This window comes from Microcebus murinus, chromosome 17 (assembly GCF_040939455.1).
Source record: "Microcebus murinus isolate Inina chromosome 17, M.murinus_Inina_mat1.0, whole genome shotgun sequence".
NCBI lineage: Eukaryota > Metazoa > Chordata > Mammalia > Primates > Cheirogaleidae > Microcebus > Microcebus murinus.
Window position 1 is genome coordinate 43,027,501 of NC_134120.1, and position 15,430 is coordinate 43,042,930.

Below are 15,430 nucleotides of genomic sequence, written 5' to 3' on the forward strand. Positions count from 1 at the left end.
GGTGATGTGTCGGGGGTGGGGGGAGGTTAAGACGGGAGGAGGAGGATCCCCACTTGGGGCGGCGGTAGAAAGTGGGCGAGAAAAGACAACAGCAAAAAAAAAAAAAAAAAGAAAGAAAGAAAGAAACGAAATCATCCGGAGGGGGAGCAAAAAAAAAAAAATCCCCCATCTGAGGTCTGAGATCTACATCTGGGCTGAAGGAAAAAGTTTCTGTCGTGTGTTTTTCGCAAAGAATAAATATGCAAAACCGTGCGGTGCTTCTTTTTTAATTTCTTTGGAAGAAGGAAAAAGTCATCTCGGAGAGGGGGCAGCAGCTCCTGCTGGCTAGAAACGTGGCCCGGGGCCCGGCCGCGCCAGGGCGAGGACACGGCGGCCGCCGCCTCCGGCCCGCGCCGGCTCGGGCTCCTCTCCGCGCGCAGCCCGAGCGAACAGAGCCGGCGGCGGGCGCGGGGCCGGGCCCCGCACGGGCCCCGCGCACCCCTCTGGGCCATTCCGGGAAAGTTGACCGCCCCTCGCCCCCGCTCCTCCCCGCCGCCCCTCTGAGTCGTCTGCTTCCCGTGAGGGGGTCCGGCTCCCTGTAGTCCCCGTTGGAGAGGGCAGTGTCCGGGGTGCGTGTGGGATTCGGGGGCGCACGGGCTGGCGGCGGCGGGGGGCGGGGGGCACTGAAGTTATTGATCGGGTGGCTGTGGTGGAATGTGGCGAGCAGAGTCACGTGGTGGCCTCCTCCTCCTCGTCGGCCTCCTCCTCCTCCTCCTCCACCTTCCCCGGCCTCCTCCCGGGGAAATCGGGGGCGGGCGGCCGGGAGGTCCGGCTCCCCGAGGCCGAGAGCGGGGAGGGCGGGCGGCGGAGCGCGAGGACCGCAGGAGGCGCGGGCGGGCAGGACGCGGAATCCGGGCGAGGACACGGAGGCGACAACGGGAGGCGGCCGCGGCCCCGCGACCCCGCAGGCGGAGGACAAAGGGCGGCTTCCGCGCCCGCCGGGGCCCGCAGGGTCCCGCCGAGGTCCGCGCGGCCCGGCCCCGCCCTCTGGTCCCCGGCGGCGCAGCATCCTCTTCCTCCCGGCGCCGGGCCGCGGCGCGCCCGGTCGTCCCCGTTCCCGCGGCCGGTGCCGGGGAAGGGATGGGCTCGGCCCGGCGCCCCGCGCCTCCCGGCCCCGGGCCGCGGTGTGTGTGCGAACTCGGGTAACGGAGCCGTCACCGCACACACAAAGCCCTTTCTTCTCCTGGGAAGGGGCCGGGTGGGGGAGGGCCCCGCGCTCTGGAACGTTTGCTTTTTTCCTGAAGCGCACAAGTTTTAGTTTGAAAGCGAGGTGAATCATTGGCATGTGTCTCGACCCAGTTTTTGTAGTGACTTACTTTCACGTGGGCCACACATTTTTCTGGGAAAAACTAAGCCCAGGGCCTAAAAGATCCGAGTGTCAACAGTGAAGGAAAAAAAGAGAGAGAAAAACAAAAAAAAAAAAACGCCAGGGGCGTGCGCGGGTGTCAGGGTAACGGCGGACGACGCTCGCGCGACGCTGAGCGAAGTACCAGGACAGACCTCTTCCTAGTCACTTGGAAAGAGGAACTTTCCCAGTTGAATAGGATGGCGAATCAGTGTCAGCCCAGTTTAAAGGGCTCCAAAAGGCTTCTGAAACCTCGTGCGGGAATTTGGGAGGATTTTTATTTTTTTATAAAGTTTATTAAAGTTTGCACAAGCGGTAGTTTTGTTCGTCCTCAGCTTCTGCCCATTCGGTTCACCTGCCTTTGGAATGAATTCACAGAGAAAGTTCTGTTGATCGTGAACGCATGCGCTCCCCGTGCTTCCTGAGATTTCTTCTCATGGACGTAGTATTTTATGGGCAGTTAAGAAAGAGAAGCCGTCAGTTGGCGGTATTCGCTGGGCAGTCTTGGATAAGTCGAGCTGCAAATTACCTGGGACCGGGACCTGTGCAGTTCTTAGGTTACTATAAGCAAAAAAAAAAAAAAAAAAAAAAAAAAAAAAAAAAAAATGGCAAGGGAAGATGAGTAAACAGGGCGTTTTATTCTTTTGTTTTATTGTCATGTTGCAAAATTATCCAAATGTCTTCTCCACGAAGACACAGCATCTGTGTTTCAACTGCCAAACTCTAAATAAAATATTTACCTTAAAAGCAAAGGTTTAGCTTTCATTTTCTGTGTGGGCGCTGAACACAATGGTGTTCTCTCCTATCAGCTGCTTGGATGACTCCCAGAAGAGCGAATGGCCTCAGGGGGGCTGGCTGGCTTTTGGGGGGTGAGAAGCTGAAGACAGGAATAAAAATATCGCAGTCCTCACTGAAGAGCAGGATTGTTTTTCTTCAGGGTATGCCTGGAAAAATTCATATTTAGATGAATTATGCCAAATTCATAATTGTGATATTAGTAGCGGTTTTGTAGAAATAGAATTGCATTCTGGGTGGCTCTTGTTAAATACCTAGCCTTTCCTTCAGTATTTTGGTTTCCCTGTATCTTCTTGGAAGGGTCTCTGTTTTTTCAAAACGTGTTTTAGGAGTGTTCTGAGTATGTGGTGGATTGTGTCCATTATGTTGTTCAGAAGGTCACACTTGGACCCTAGAAAAGCCAGGGAATTCTTACTATGACAAATACTCTGGTATATGACATTAGTAAAAATCAGCAATGAGCAACACTTTGCTGTCAGCAAGAACAGAAAGGCAATCCTGATTTCTTCATTTATGAAGAACTGGAATAGTAGTTTTGCAATTAAAACATAAAAATTCTAATTTTATTAGATGAGTGACTATTTCAAAACCATGTAGATTATAACCAACTTGAAGGAGGTAATAGGAGCCATGAAAATGAAATAGGCCCTTCTAAATAAATCACCAAGTTTTGCCTTCAATTTCCAACTTCTCTCTCACATACATACTTTCTTTAATAAACAAGGTTGAAAAGATATTTGTGACGTGCTGTCACAAATCATAATTTGAAACTTGCTGTCATAATTTGAAACTTGCATCTCAGGAGAGTAGTTTACCTAAGGCAGGTAAAAATATTAAAACAAAATGACAGTTAAGTTTGAAGTTTTTATTTTCAACCAAATGCTTGAAAGTATGGACTACTAGGAAGTGTCTATGAACAGTTGAATATACTTTGTGAATTCACATAAACTGAGAACTTTGAATAAATACTTAAACAAGTAAGCAGGCGTTTTTGTCTGTGGCAAACTTTAGTGTAATGGTCCTTAGCACTCACCTCCTGAGAGTGGGTACCATATTTCTGGTTGCAGTGCAGCCGGCCTTGCTTGGTCTGCTCACCTCCTCCGAAGTGCCTTAAAACTGTTAAGCACCAAAAAGATTCACTTTTCTATTTGTCAAAGCTGGAAATATATTTTGAGACATGCCTTTACCCCTCCTGACTCTCAGAACCACAGGATCAAAATTCTATCAGCACATATACAAAGTCGAGAAACAGATTCTGTCCTTATGCTACTAAGCTTCAGAACAACCCTTTCTTTTTAATGAAACGGAGAGTTAAAGCCAGTATTTCCGAGGCATGGATGGTCAGACAGTTAAACGAGTCACTCCTTCTGCCCCATTTGTGTTATTTGGATATTTGTCTCAATGCCCTGAGAGTAGACATGGTGTTTGAGTAGATTACCTAACTGAAAATAGTTCTGCTGTCAGCTTATTTTTTAGGGGCAGCAAATCAGTTGCATCAAATTGGTCAATTGTGACCTATTTCTGTTTTTCTTGCTGTCTCTTTCTTCTATTGTGGTGCTTCTCTGATGGAAGTTTCTTGGTCATTTTACCTGATAACAAGTTTTTTTTTTTTTTGAAATTTACTCCAAAAAGCACTGTAAGAAGGAAAAAGTGGTTTACTGCATTAAGGTGTGATATATTCAGTAAGAGCCAAGTTATAAAGCTGGGAAGCAGAGAGGGGAGCACTTAGTCATTTAAATGGCCAAGTTAAACACAAGACACAATTAGGATATCTGGACCCTCAGGTGTTCATAAACCCATACCAGGGACCTCAAGAGGGATGGTGGGAACCCGGGAGAAAGAGGGCCCCAAAAGTGCCTTGTTTAACTTGGCTGTCACAGTAGCTAACCCTTTGTAACTTGGCACATTTTGAAGTTATCACACTTAGGATTGACCTTTTCCCCATTTACCTTCTTTTGTACTTATAAAGTTAAAAAAATTTTTTTGAATAGTAATTTATTTAGAAATATAATGAAGTGGCAAAAATTCAGCTCACAATTTAAAGAAGAAATGTAAACTATAGAATTTGAATGAAAAGGGAATGGATTTTAAGTCCCAAACCTTTTGGAAGTCAGAAAACCGATGTGTTAGGCTGTATTGTCTAGTGGAAAAACTCTAAAAATTGTAGGTGTTAAGAAAGCCACCATATAGGGAGCTTGTACTGGCCCTGAAATTTAATGGCAACATTAAACTCTCCAGTCCTTATTTAAACACAGTTTTTTTCTCTTATTTTCAAAGTCAAAATATATATTCTTATGGGTAGACAGGTGAGGTATAACAACAACAACAACAAGTTTCCCTTGTACTTCATGTGTTTTATTTCTTAAAAAAAAAAACCTCACCACTAGAGATTGAGTTTTGGTTTTGGAGATGATGCTATAGTCAAGAAAAAGAAAAGCCCTAAATTTTGTGTGAAAAGACAACAGCTTTAAGACAGGGTCATATTTTGCTTTTCATTAAAAGGTTGCAATATGGTTTTTCCCTCAATTGTGTTTGGATAGGATGAACACGACTCCTTCTTTAATAACATTAGGTTAGATTGTAACCTAATGTAAGTTTTTTTTTCTTTTTTTAAATTAAGAGTTATACAGACACACACTCACACATGTGCGCACACACCAGGTAGATGTTCCTTTTCGTGATTGTACAGGCAAAATACTAATTGCGTGGCACACAGAAATGCGTGCTTTTACTTTTGGATTTGTGTGCTAAAATTAGCCTGATTATTGGAAACACTGCAGAAGCTCAAACAGTGCTTGACTCCATACCCCTTCAGACAGTTGCAGTTGTACTTCTAGTCATCTATCAACCAGTGACTGTTTCTTCCCTCCACCACCTCTAAATTATACTGACTAGATGCTGAAGTCATTAAATTGATTATAGTCCAATCAGTAGACAATCCGACATAAACAAAAACAGCAATTACAGTTGGCAAGGATCCCACGAGTGCTAGTCAAAGTTCCAGAACTGATGGTCCACTGAGTCTTTTCCAAAACGCCGGTTTCACGATTTCAGCACTCTGGCAGCATCTTCTTAAAGGGAGGACACAAAAATTCATAAGATTCCACTTGGCCTTAAAAACAAAAACATCTGCTTGATGCATGAGTGGATTGCTGGCTTTTATTCATCCAGCCAAAAACGGGCAAAAAATAGGATATTGAACATAAAAGCGTACATGTAAAAATGAAATTACAAAGGGATTTGAGATTAGCAGCTTTTTATAAAGCAAGCTGTTAATAATTTTTCTTTTTTGTTTTGCCAGAGTATTCCCATATCCCTCAGAATCCATTGTAGTTATTCTTATTGACAGCGGTGACGTCTAGCAGTGATGACAGAATTTTTCAACTTTTTGCTTCCAGTAATTATACTTAGTTCTTTTTACTTGCTTATTTGGGATAGCACAAGTCTTGTAGCATATTTGTAGGAGATTTCTTTTCATCTAACAGAAAGATTTGTACCTGTCTCCCTTTATTTTTAAAGGAAGTCTGTTTGTGAGGGTTGGTTAGTCTGATAAATTCTAGTGAAATACTTGTTGACACAAGTTGAACTGTATTATTAAGTATACTTGCTTGAGTTTGCTTTTTGATATAAAAGCATGCAATAAAGAGAAAGAGGTTTTGATAGTAGAAAAGAGCAAGTCTACCAAGATCAATTAAGAATTTTATGAAAGGTCTGTTTTTCCTATTACGGTGCTTTATTAATTCATCTGACAGAATTCACATTGCTGGTTTAATGTCATTAATTCTGCTGCCATAGAATACATTCTTCATGGCTGGACTTAATGGATACCATGTTCAGGTTTTCAGTTATTTTTCACAGAGAAAATGATTGTAAGACATGCAACATTTGCATCACATTTTAGTGGCCTTATGGATTGTTAAAAATGTAAATGTCCTTTAGTGACATGTTAAAGAATGCTTTTGAATAAATGAGATTTTGATACAAAGGCTGATATTCTAAATCAAACCTCTAGCTAAGTATTTTCCCAGATGTATTTAATTTTTTTCTCCATTGACTCCTGCAGTGCTGTCAAAGGTTAAAGTTAGTTGGTGAGGGGAGGAGGGATGTATTCAACCTTTTAATCCCATTTCAATTAAATCTGAAGTATGTTCCTGTTTTTTGTTTGGAGATTACATGGTGCACTGGCTGTGATTGCATATACCTTGTTTGTTGTGATGAAAGTGTACTTGTCTCATTTAAAATATGTTCTGCAACAGTGTTATTACAAAGCAATTAAAACTTAAACATTAAAGTTAACATTAGTAAATTTAAATAGCTCTGTTATAGTATTAATCAAATAGTGTAAGGAAAGCTTTTAAATGGTTTAAATAATTATGCAACTCTTGGCATAAAAGCCTGACACAAGATAAATCTTTGAAAACTAAGTAGAATCATGGCTTTTTTTCTTTTTTTTTTTTTTAAAAAAAAACTTTAATTTTAGGCACCTTGGGCTTTTAGCATGCATCACATTCCACCTCTAGTATAAGTAATTATGCCAGTTTAGTAATTATTAGAGATGAAAGAAATTCAGTAAGATATGAATTCTTTAAAACTTCAGTAGCTTCAGTTTTAGCAGGGATAATGATCAGGCAGCATTTATCCAGCTGCCTGGGGACCCTGCCACAGCTATGAGCACTGGCTGATCTTGGGGGTGTCATTATTATGGCAGCACACACTACAGTTAGCGTTTCTTCTCTAGATGTCTGATCGCAGAGGTTTGTAATTTGGTTATTTTTAAAAAGTCCAGATTCAAATATGACTCTCTATAAACTCCCCTTTCTTAGAAGATTTTTTTAAAAAAGATAAATGCATGCATTTAAAAATTATTGTTTCAGATGCTTTACATTTTAATTTCATGGGATTACTAAATGCTTTGAAAAATACTGAAAAGAAAAAAAATATATGTAAGTCTGTCATTTGCATGTGTATATGTGTTAGGTATGTGCTCATTTTAAGTCTTATTTTCAAATGAAGATGATTTAGTTTGGAAAGCATGTACTGTGAGCGTAGTTCTCTCAAGCTGAGGATGGTTAACTGATTGACATTCAGAATATGCATTTTCATAATAGTGCAGTTTGTTGGAATTCCATTTTGGTATTTTGGTTACAGTAATTTTTTACATATGGGAAACCCGAAGATTTCAGCCCCTCCGTTATCACAGCACAGTATTACACACATACCTAGTGTGTACACGCAAACATACTCTAATGTTCTGTAGGAAATACATTTTGTTTAGCAAGTCCATATAAGTGTTAATCACATTTTAAGAAGAAAATCGGATTTTTCCCAGTAAAAATTAGTATCATTGTAAAGCATATAATTTCCTTTTAGAAATTAAAATCACTGTTCCATTAAGTGTCATTATTTTACTATTTTTATTACCTTCCCTTTTCTTTTTTCTGATTGGCTTTTTTCCAAAATTTCTTATCCCATTGGCATACCATGAGGGATATATCAAGATGGAAACTTATTTACTTGACAGGGACGAAATCCTTATTAAGTACAGACAGTTCCATATATTCATACATAATACATTTGTGAAACCCTGTAGCAGGTTGAAGAGTCCATTCAGTGAATTATAAATTGCCATATTATAGGGGTTTCTGTGACCAGGAATCTAAAATATATTTCTGTGCTTTAAACTATATATTGACTTTTAGAAACAATTTCCAGCATTTCATATGTGTTATTTAATATTATTCTTTTCCTTCACAATACAGCCAGATTAGGTCCAGTAAGTGCCTGAATAAGACTAAATATTAATTGCCTTCAGTATTCCTAATTGGCTTGTCTCAGTTGCTTTATTAGACATAGGCTTTTTAGCACTAGTATCGGCACTTTCTGTCTTTCACTTATTTTTGCACATTAAAAAGGGCAAAAGGCAATAAAGTCTTCACAAATATCACTCTACCAACTACTAATGAAGCCAAAACAGAACTCTTGGCTGGCAGGTGGTGCCGCCATGAGTTAGTGTGAATGATGTGTCCATCAGCTAATGTATGGAGTCTGAAGTTGCTGTGTGTAGGAGGGTTTTGGGCGGTCAGTGGACAATATGCAAAGTTAGATGACGTTTTGAAGACAGCAGCCAAGGGTTAAGAACTGTGGACTCAAGGGAATGCATATTAATTCCTAGAAAGAGTTGAGAGTAAAAACAAACAATTAATTGTGGCCTTAAGTATTGTGACTTGGATATTAGTGCTTGTAGGGAGATAGTTGCAGAGTAGAAAGAGCGCAGGGGTGAACTCTGATTTGTTGTATGCTCTTTTGGCAAGCCACTTACCCTCTGTTCGCTAGGATTCAGATTTCCTCTCTGTAAAATGAGGGGGCTTATTTTACCATTTCACATGTTTTGTTGTTGGTTTTTGATGCCTATTTTGTCCCAGGCTCTGTGCTAAGCTCTGAGAATTCAGTTGTGAACCAAACAGATGCATACGCCTTGCTCTTATGGACCTTATAGTCAAGAAAACTGGATAAGATTTTAAATACCTTCCATTGTTTTTTTGATTTTTGGAAGAAAGCTTTGTAAGTGGGGAGAAGGAGATACATATATATATATTTTTCCTGCAAGTTAGGTCAATTTAAGCAGTTAGATAAAAGGAGTTTCAAAAACATTTTTTTGGCCCCAAAAGTTTGATGAGCTATATACTTTTTAAGAATGGCAAGCTTCGTTAGATTTCACTTGAACTAAAACCACTAAATACAATATATAGAGTATCTGTTTTCAGCCCTTTTGCACTTAGTTCATTGATTTTGCAATATCTTTTACCTCTCCTAAAAGTTCTGGATAACATTTTTGGAACTTAATTGTGTAATAGTAAATCTAATTATTTTTTTTTAAAGTTTTCTAAGAATTTTTGGCATCCTTGAAGATAATTTGGAGGCTGTTGGAAAGTGTGTACGATGTTGATACTAAAAAAACCCAGCAAAAACTAAACTTAAGTTAGGAATCACTGCTATACAAAATTGAGGTGAAACAAGTCACAAGGAATCCATTGTATTAAATATGTAGTCATAGAGCACTAGGGAGTGCAGCAAGTTGGTATGGAAAAGTCCATAGTGTGTAGGTTTGATTATTTTTCCCCTGAGAGATAGGTGAATGCTTTGAAATAAACTTCTACTGAATCAAGGACCTTAAGTGAGACAATTTAGGGATAATGATATTGGGTGTCTTGATGGTCTTCATGTTCGAAGATGTGAGTGCTGGAATGAATGGTGATGGTGGAGTGTAACTGACCGCAGAGAAAGATGATCAACATGAAATCCCTTTTGCCTCCTCCAACATCACGTAGGTCATTTACATAACTATTGCATCATTATACCAAATTTTTAATCTTCAAAATAAAACCATTACAAGATAATAACACAATTTTATAGCTCCTGTTAAATGTAACAGTTTTTTATACTTGCTGATCTGCATATTTAAAACCCACTATGAGTGTGATGGGCCAGCAGACCTCTGGGGTGGCTTCCCAGTCCCGTCTTTGTCCCTGTGTCCGCAGGCTGGGAGACTGCTTGCCAGGTGCCTGCCTTGTGTTAAGTGTTCAGTAAACTTCCATGTAGTCAATATCACTTCCTTTCTTACTAGCTGAATGGAGGTGTCGATGACTTCTGAATTCCTTTCTAGCTCCAACATCCTAGAACTCGCATCTTGAGAAATTGTGATTTTTGCAAGTTGATCAATAATTCATATTGATAGGGCAAGCATACTTTTAAATTGCAAACTTCAATGAGTTGTAGCTGATGGAATAAAATTGAAGACTGGACAAAATTTCCAAACATAGGTTGGATAGTCTTAATTTCCACTGTGATTGCTTGTCAAGCCTCCCCCTGCCCCCATTTAGGGAGCAAATATGGAGAGACACATGCATTACACACTGAGTCATTCTCAGGATCTTTATAAGGAATCTGGTTCTGTTCACACCTTGGAATTTCCACAGAGCAGTTTTTAGCATCTAAATGAGCACCCTGGACCAGTGACTGACTCACCTCACTAGGGGAGTGTCATGTCCCTGGACGCAGCCCTAACAGCAGCACTTGCTTTGGACTAGAAATCGTGTATGTGTGTGAGTGTGTGATCACCTCGGTATTTACCTGGGCCTCAGATGCATTTCTGCAGGGGGATGAATAAATGAACCTGCAGCAGTACAAACATTTGAGCCAAAGTCAAATTGTGCTGCTTTAAATAAAGACAGCATTTTAATTTAGTTTGAATTAACATTGACTGGTCATCTTCAGTTCTTGTTCATCCATCTGTCCAAATGCTGGTACCATTTTCATACAGCAGCATGTCCTAAACCTTTAGTGATGTTCACAGCTTCACTGTGAACCTCCTCTAGGCTTAGATTGTGGGTTCTTAAGTTGGTTTGCATATTATTTTCATCTCACATCTGGGAGATTTTTTCTGACCCTCCCGAGTTGAAATGACCCATCTCTGTCTTATCCCCTCTGTACCCCATATGTCACGGAAACTATGGCACTTTTTGGTTTGTCTGTAAGCCTTTTGAGAGCAAAGGTCCCAGGACCCCTTTCTTTGAATCCCCATAGCCTGAAATGTAGGTGGCAAAGACACAAACAAATGCATTAATTCAACCATTTGTTTAAACAAATATTTTTACTTCATATCCACCATTTACCAGCCTAAGAGTGCCAGGAGTTGGGGATGATATGAAGGAGACGTATATGGTCTATGTCCTGCTAGAGTTATGGTCAAGCAGTGCAAACACATTAAATAAACAGAATGCTGGAAGTTTCCAGTCCTGTGAAGGGATAGTACTAGTGGTTAATGAGACCATTTAACAGATATCAGTGAGATCAGGGAAGGCTTCTAGAGAAAGCATTTTCAGGCCAAGTTTGAATTTTCATATGTTTTTGAAGGGAAAATATTGAACATGGTCATGCATTCTATAGGAATATTTATTGAGCACCAATATGTGTCAGGTGCTAGGGAGATAGTAAGGAACAAGTCTGACCCAATTGCTTATGGGTTTCATGGAGCTATACAGACGTATTTAGATGATTCTTTGTGTCTCTCATAATGTATGCTCCAGATTGTACTTAGTTTTACAACAATAGTGTATTTTCAATTCACACAAGTGGTATTCCTTTTATATCTTTGCACACAGCCAACTTGTGTACAAGTTCTGGTTATATTTCATGTGTGGGCTTGGTGTTCCCATTCTAAGTAAACTGCCTACAACTATGACCATTGAGTTCTTCATTCTTGCAAATATCTGGGTTTATTTTAATTCTATCATGCTGTCTAAATACTGGATAAACTCACCCATTTTGGAATCATAAGACAATGTAACAACTATCCTCTCTATTTTTACCTCAGAAATGTTCAGGAAAATATATACCAGTCATGTAGTGTATTTCTGCTTATGATCTTTGTGAATTCTCAGCACACTTTCCACATCCAGGAGCTTAGGAAATACTAAGATATGATAGTGCATCAACAGGCCAATAGTATAATCTGTAATTAAAAACTTATGTAGAGAAATTGTGAAAGATGATAAAAACAGTACTATATCTCCCAGCACTTTTTTTTTTCACTTTTTTCAACTCACATTTTCTATACATTTTCTGTTAGCTCTATTCTTGATATTATTATTCACAAAGCTCTCCCAAAAAAAGTTTCTGAGAGGATGTTGGAATCCAATCCTTCATTATCTAAGCCAGGTCAAAGTGAGATGCATCAATACTTTGGACTGGCTAAGAATATGTTGCCCCTTCCAGCTGTTCTTTAAATATCTGTTGCACAGTTATTTAAAGAGGATGAGTATAGCTGGTAGAAATGCACTTGGGCAGCTAACTGGACCGATCTGAGGTGGCAATGTATATAGTGGATATTTTCCCCCCAAAAAAGTGGGAGCTTTCTATGTTGTCCTACTCCGTATACATATTTCCAAGCAGTCCTTCCATACCAGCACTGAGGACCTCTTGCCTTTACTCTAACAACACTACAATATCTATTGCATGATGAGGGGCTGTCATTTGGCCCCTCCCCCAACTGGTGACCATCAGGATATTTCTCTTTAGTTATTTATCTGTTTGTTCATCTTACTACTTACTAATGTTTCAGTGAACATACATGCATTCTTGCTGACAGGTATGATTAGGTATATGTGGTAAATTCCTAAAAAAGGAATTGCTAGTTAAAGGGAATGTGCCTTTAGAATATTAATAGATGCTGCCAGCACGCCCTCTACAGAGGTAAGACCTGTTCATACTGTTGTTAGCAGCAGGGTTAGAGAGTGCCTGTTATTTAAATACTTCATCTTTACTAATTCGACTTGTGAAAAAAACAAACAAACTGGTATTTCATTGACATTTTAATTAGCATTGCTGTAATTATGAGGTAGATTGAGCATCTTTTCAAATGTTTGTAAACCATTTGTATTTATTTTTCTGTGAATTGCCTTTTTATTTCCTTGGCTCTTTTATCTTTTGGTTTGAAAGAGCAGCCCATATTATTAAGAAAATTAGTCCTTTGTCTGACTTATGTGTTGCAGATATTTTCCCCAGTTTGTCTTTGGACTTTATGGGTGGTAATTTTTTTTTCTTTTGCCATACAGAAGTTTAAAAATTTTATTTTCAGTATGGTCAGTGCTTTTCCTTGTAACTAATGGATTTTGTGTTTGACATAGAAAGGTTTTTTCCTAATGTTTCTTTTTTTCTTTTGAGACAGTCTCACTCTGTTGCCCCGGCTAGAGTTCCATGGCGTTAGCCTAGCTCACAGCAACCTCAAACTCCTGGGTTCAAGCAATCCTTCTGCCTCAGCCTCTGGAGTAGCTGGGAGTACAGGCGTGTGCCACCATGCCTGGCTAATTTTTTTGTTCACATGTATATATTTTTTGTTGTTCAGCTAATTTCGTAGTATTTTTTTTAGTAGAGACGGGGTCTCACTCTTGCCCAGGCTGGTCTCAAACTCCTGAGCTCAAAGGATCCCCCCCCTGCCTTGGCCTCCCAGAGTGCTAGGATTACAGGCGTGAGCCACCTCGCCCGGCCTTCCTGATGTTACTTTTAGTTCTGTATCCCCCGTGAGACTGGCTGCAGTCATCTTCCCATGGCCACCACTGTGTCCCCGGCCCCTTAGCATGTTTCTGGAAATACAGTAGGTTCTTAGCAAACATTGAGTAAATGGGGAAACTGCAGGGTGGTAGTTGAGAGCATGGGTGTTAGTTAAACCAGACTCCCGGGGGTAGAGGCGGTTTGAAATTCTAATCTGGCTGACCTTGGGCAAGTTATTAAATCACTGTAGAAAACTACAGTTTCTCTATCTGTAAGTGAGGGTAATAATGGCACCTAATTCATAGGGTCATTGGTGAGAATGAAGAGTTAATTAGTGCAAACTTTTAGAATAGTATCTGGCAGATATGAAGTGCCTAGTAAATGTGTCTTATTCTTACTCTCATGGTTTTCTTGCTTTTGTGCACACCATGTTATAGAACTCTTTTCTGTTCTAGAAAGTTCCTTTTTGCTATATGGTTGATGAGTGGGAATTTCCACATACTGTGTGGTTGCACACAGCCCCTTCTGAGTCCTGCCTTGAGGAGCGAGCGGTTGGGGTTCACAAAAGCCTTTGCTGGTTTTAGTCCACCATGGCAGGCGCCTTCACACTAGCCAAGACAGTGACCCAGGCCAAACTTCAACTTCACTTGGCCAATGTAGAGAGAATTCCGAAAGAAAAATTCCTGCAGAAATTCCAATTAAATGATAATGGAAGCATAAAGTGAAGCTAATTAATTTTAGCACCTCTGCCATCTTTTTTTGGGTAAGTCAGGTTGGTGTCTTTTAGGTTCTTTGCAAAAAGGCCAATGCTAATTTGCAAGGGTAATCTAATTGTTCTTGGGAGAGGAACTAGAGACAAATAATTCACATATCATTATGAAGGTTTAATCATAGTAGATTTATTAATAATCCTTAAATTAAAAAGGTAAATCTGGGCTTGGGTTTACAAAGGAATTAGCTGAATGAGAGGATGATTTTCTACATCACTTCAGTCATCAGTAAATTTGTCTAGATGCATTTTCTTTTAGGCTTCAGAGAGGGATTGCATGTTGTCTAGAAGCACATGTGGGCACAGAGTATGAAAGTTGAAGGAGGTTACAGGGACAGACGGAACCACCAGTCCGCGTCTGGCTGTGTCTAGCTACTGCTTTAATTTTATTTGAGAATTTATTTGGGGGCAGATTGTCTGACATTTCTTTCCTCTTAGTTTCTTCTTTATTCTTTCTGCAGTAAATCCTAACTATTCAAGTTGCTTTATTTTAATTTCCTCTTCCCTCCCTTTGCTCTTTCCATCACAAGTCCTGCTCTCTCATTCAGTTCATGAAATCACCCAGTCCCCACTCCCAGACTGTTTGACTCTCCCATCCCTTTGGGCTTTAGAAACCCGGCTTCCGTCCGTGCCTGGTGGTGGACCTCACCACTCATTTGTCCAGTGACACTCTTTGTAGACACTATCTTCTCTTTGTATTTTAATGAAATAACTGTCATAAAGTCATCTTTCTCTATAGACAAAGTCTAAAGCCTTAATATATCCAATCAGATGACTTTCAAAGGTCCATTTATACTTTTTCCTTCAACCTTAATGCTAAATGAAGTGAGAGAAATAGTAATGACAGTCAGAGTGGGGAGAGCCGAGAGGATTGTGAGGTCACTTTTAATGAGCAGAATACCTTTAAATGATAGCAAGTGACAAAGAAAATTCCACTTTGGGATGGTTCAACGTAGACATTCTAGAAAACACTTTAAAAAGGGCATTGGGGTTGGGTGGTAGTTTAGTTTCCCAAAAGGACAGCCAAGGCTAGGGGAGGGACACCTTGTTAGGAAAGTGCTGAGGAGGACACTGTGGTGTCCTGGTGGGAGTACAGGAGAGAGGACACAGATAAAGGGACTTTAGAGCAGGGAGGAACCCAGAGATGGCCTACCCACTCTCTCCAAGACCCAAAGAGCTCAAATGCCATGTTCCAAGTCACATTGTGACTGCATGAAGACCAGGGGAGGATCTCAGCCTCCTAATTTATAATTCTAGGAATTCCCTTTCATGGTGGTACACATTTTAGGCTATGGAAGGAAAAGTGACTTCCCACCCTTTTGGAGAATCTTTACAAATGCCAAAGCCTTGGGCTCACTGCCCTGTGAGAGTCACCGTCCTCATTCTAGTTTCAGCAGCTGGATGTCTCAATGTTTTGTCCTGTGTGCACAATC

At 40.4% G+C, this 15,430-nt stretch overlaps 1 protein-coding gene across 3 annotated transcripts in view; it reads left to right on the forward strand.

The window, feature by feature from the left end:
- Positions 1-15,430, forward strand: part of ZNF521 (zinc finger protein 521) — a 268,923-nt gene that overhangs the window by 1,524 nt on the left and 251,969 nt on the right. The gene's annotated exons all lie outside the window — the stretch shown is intronic.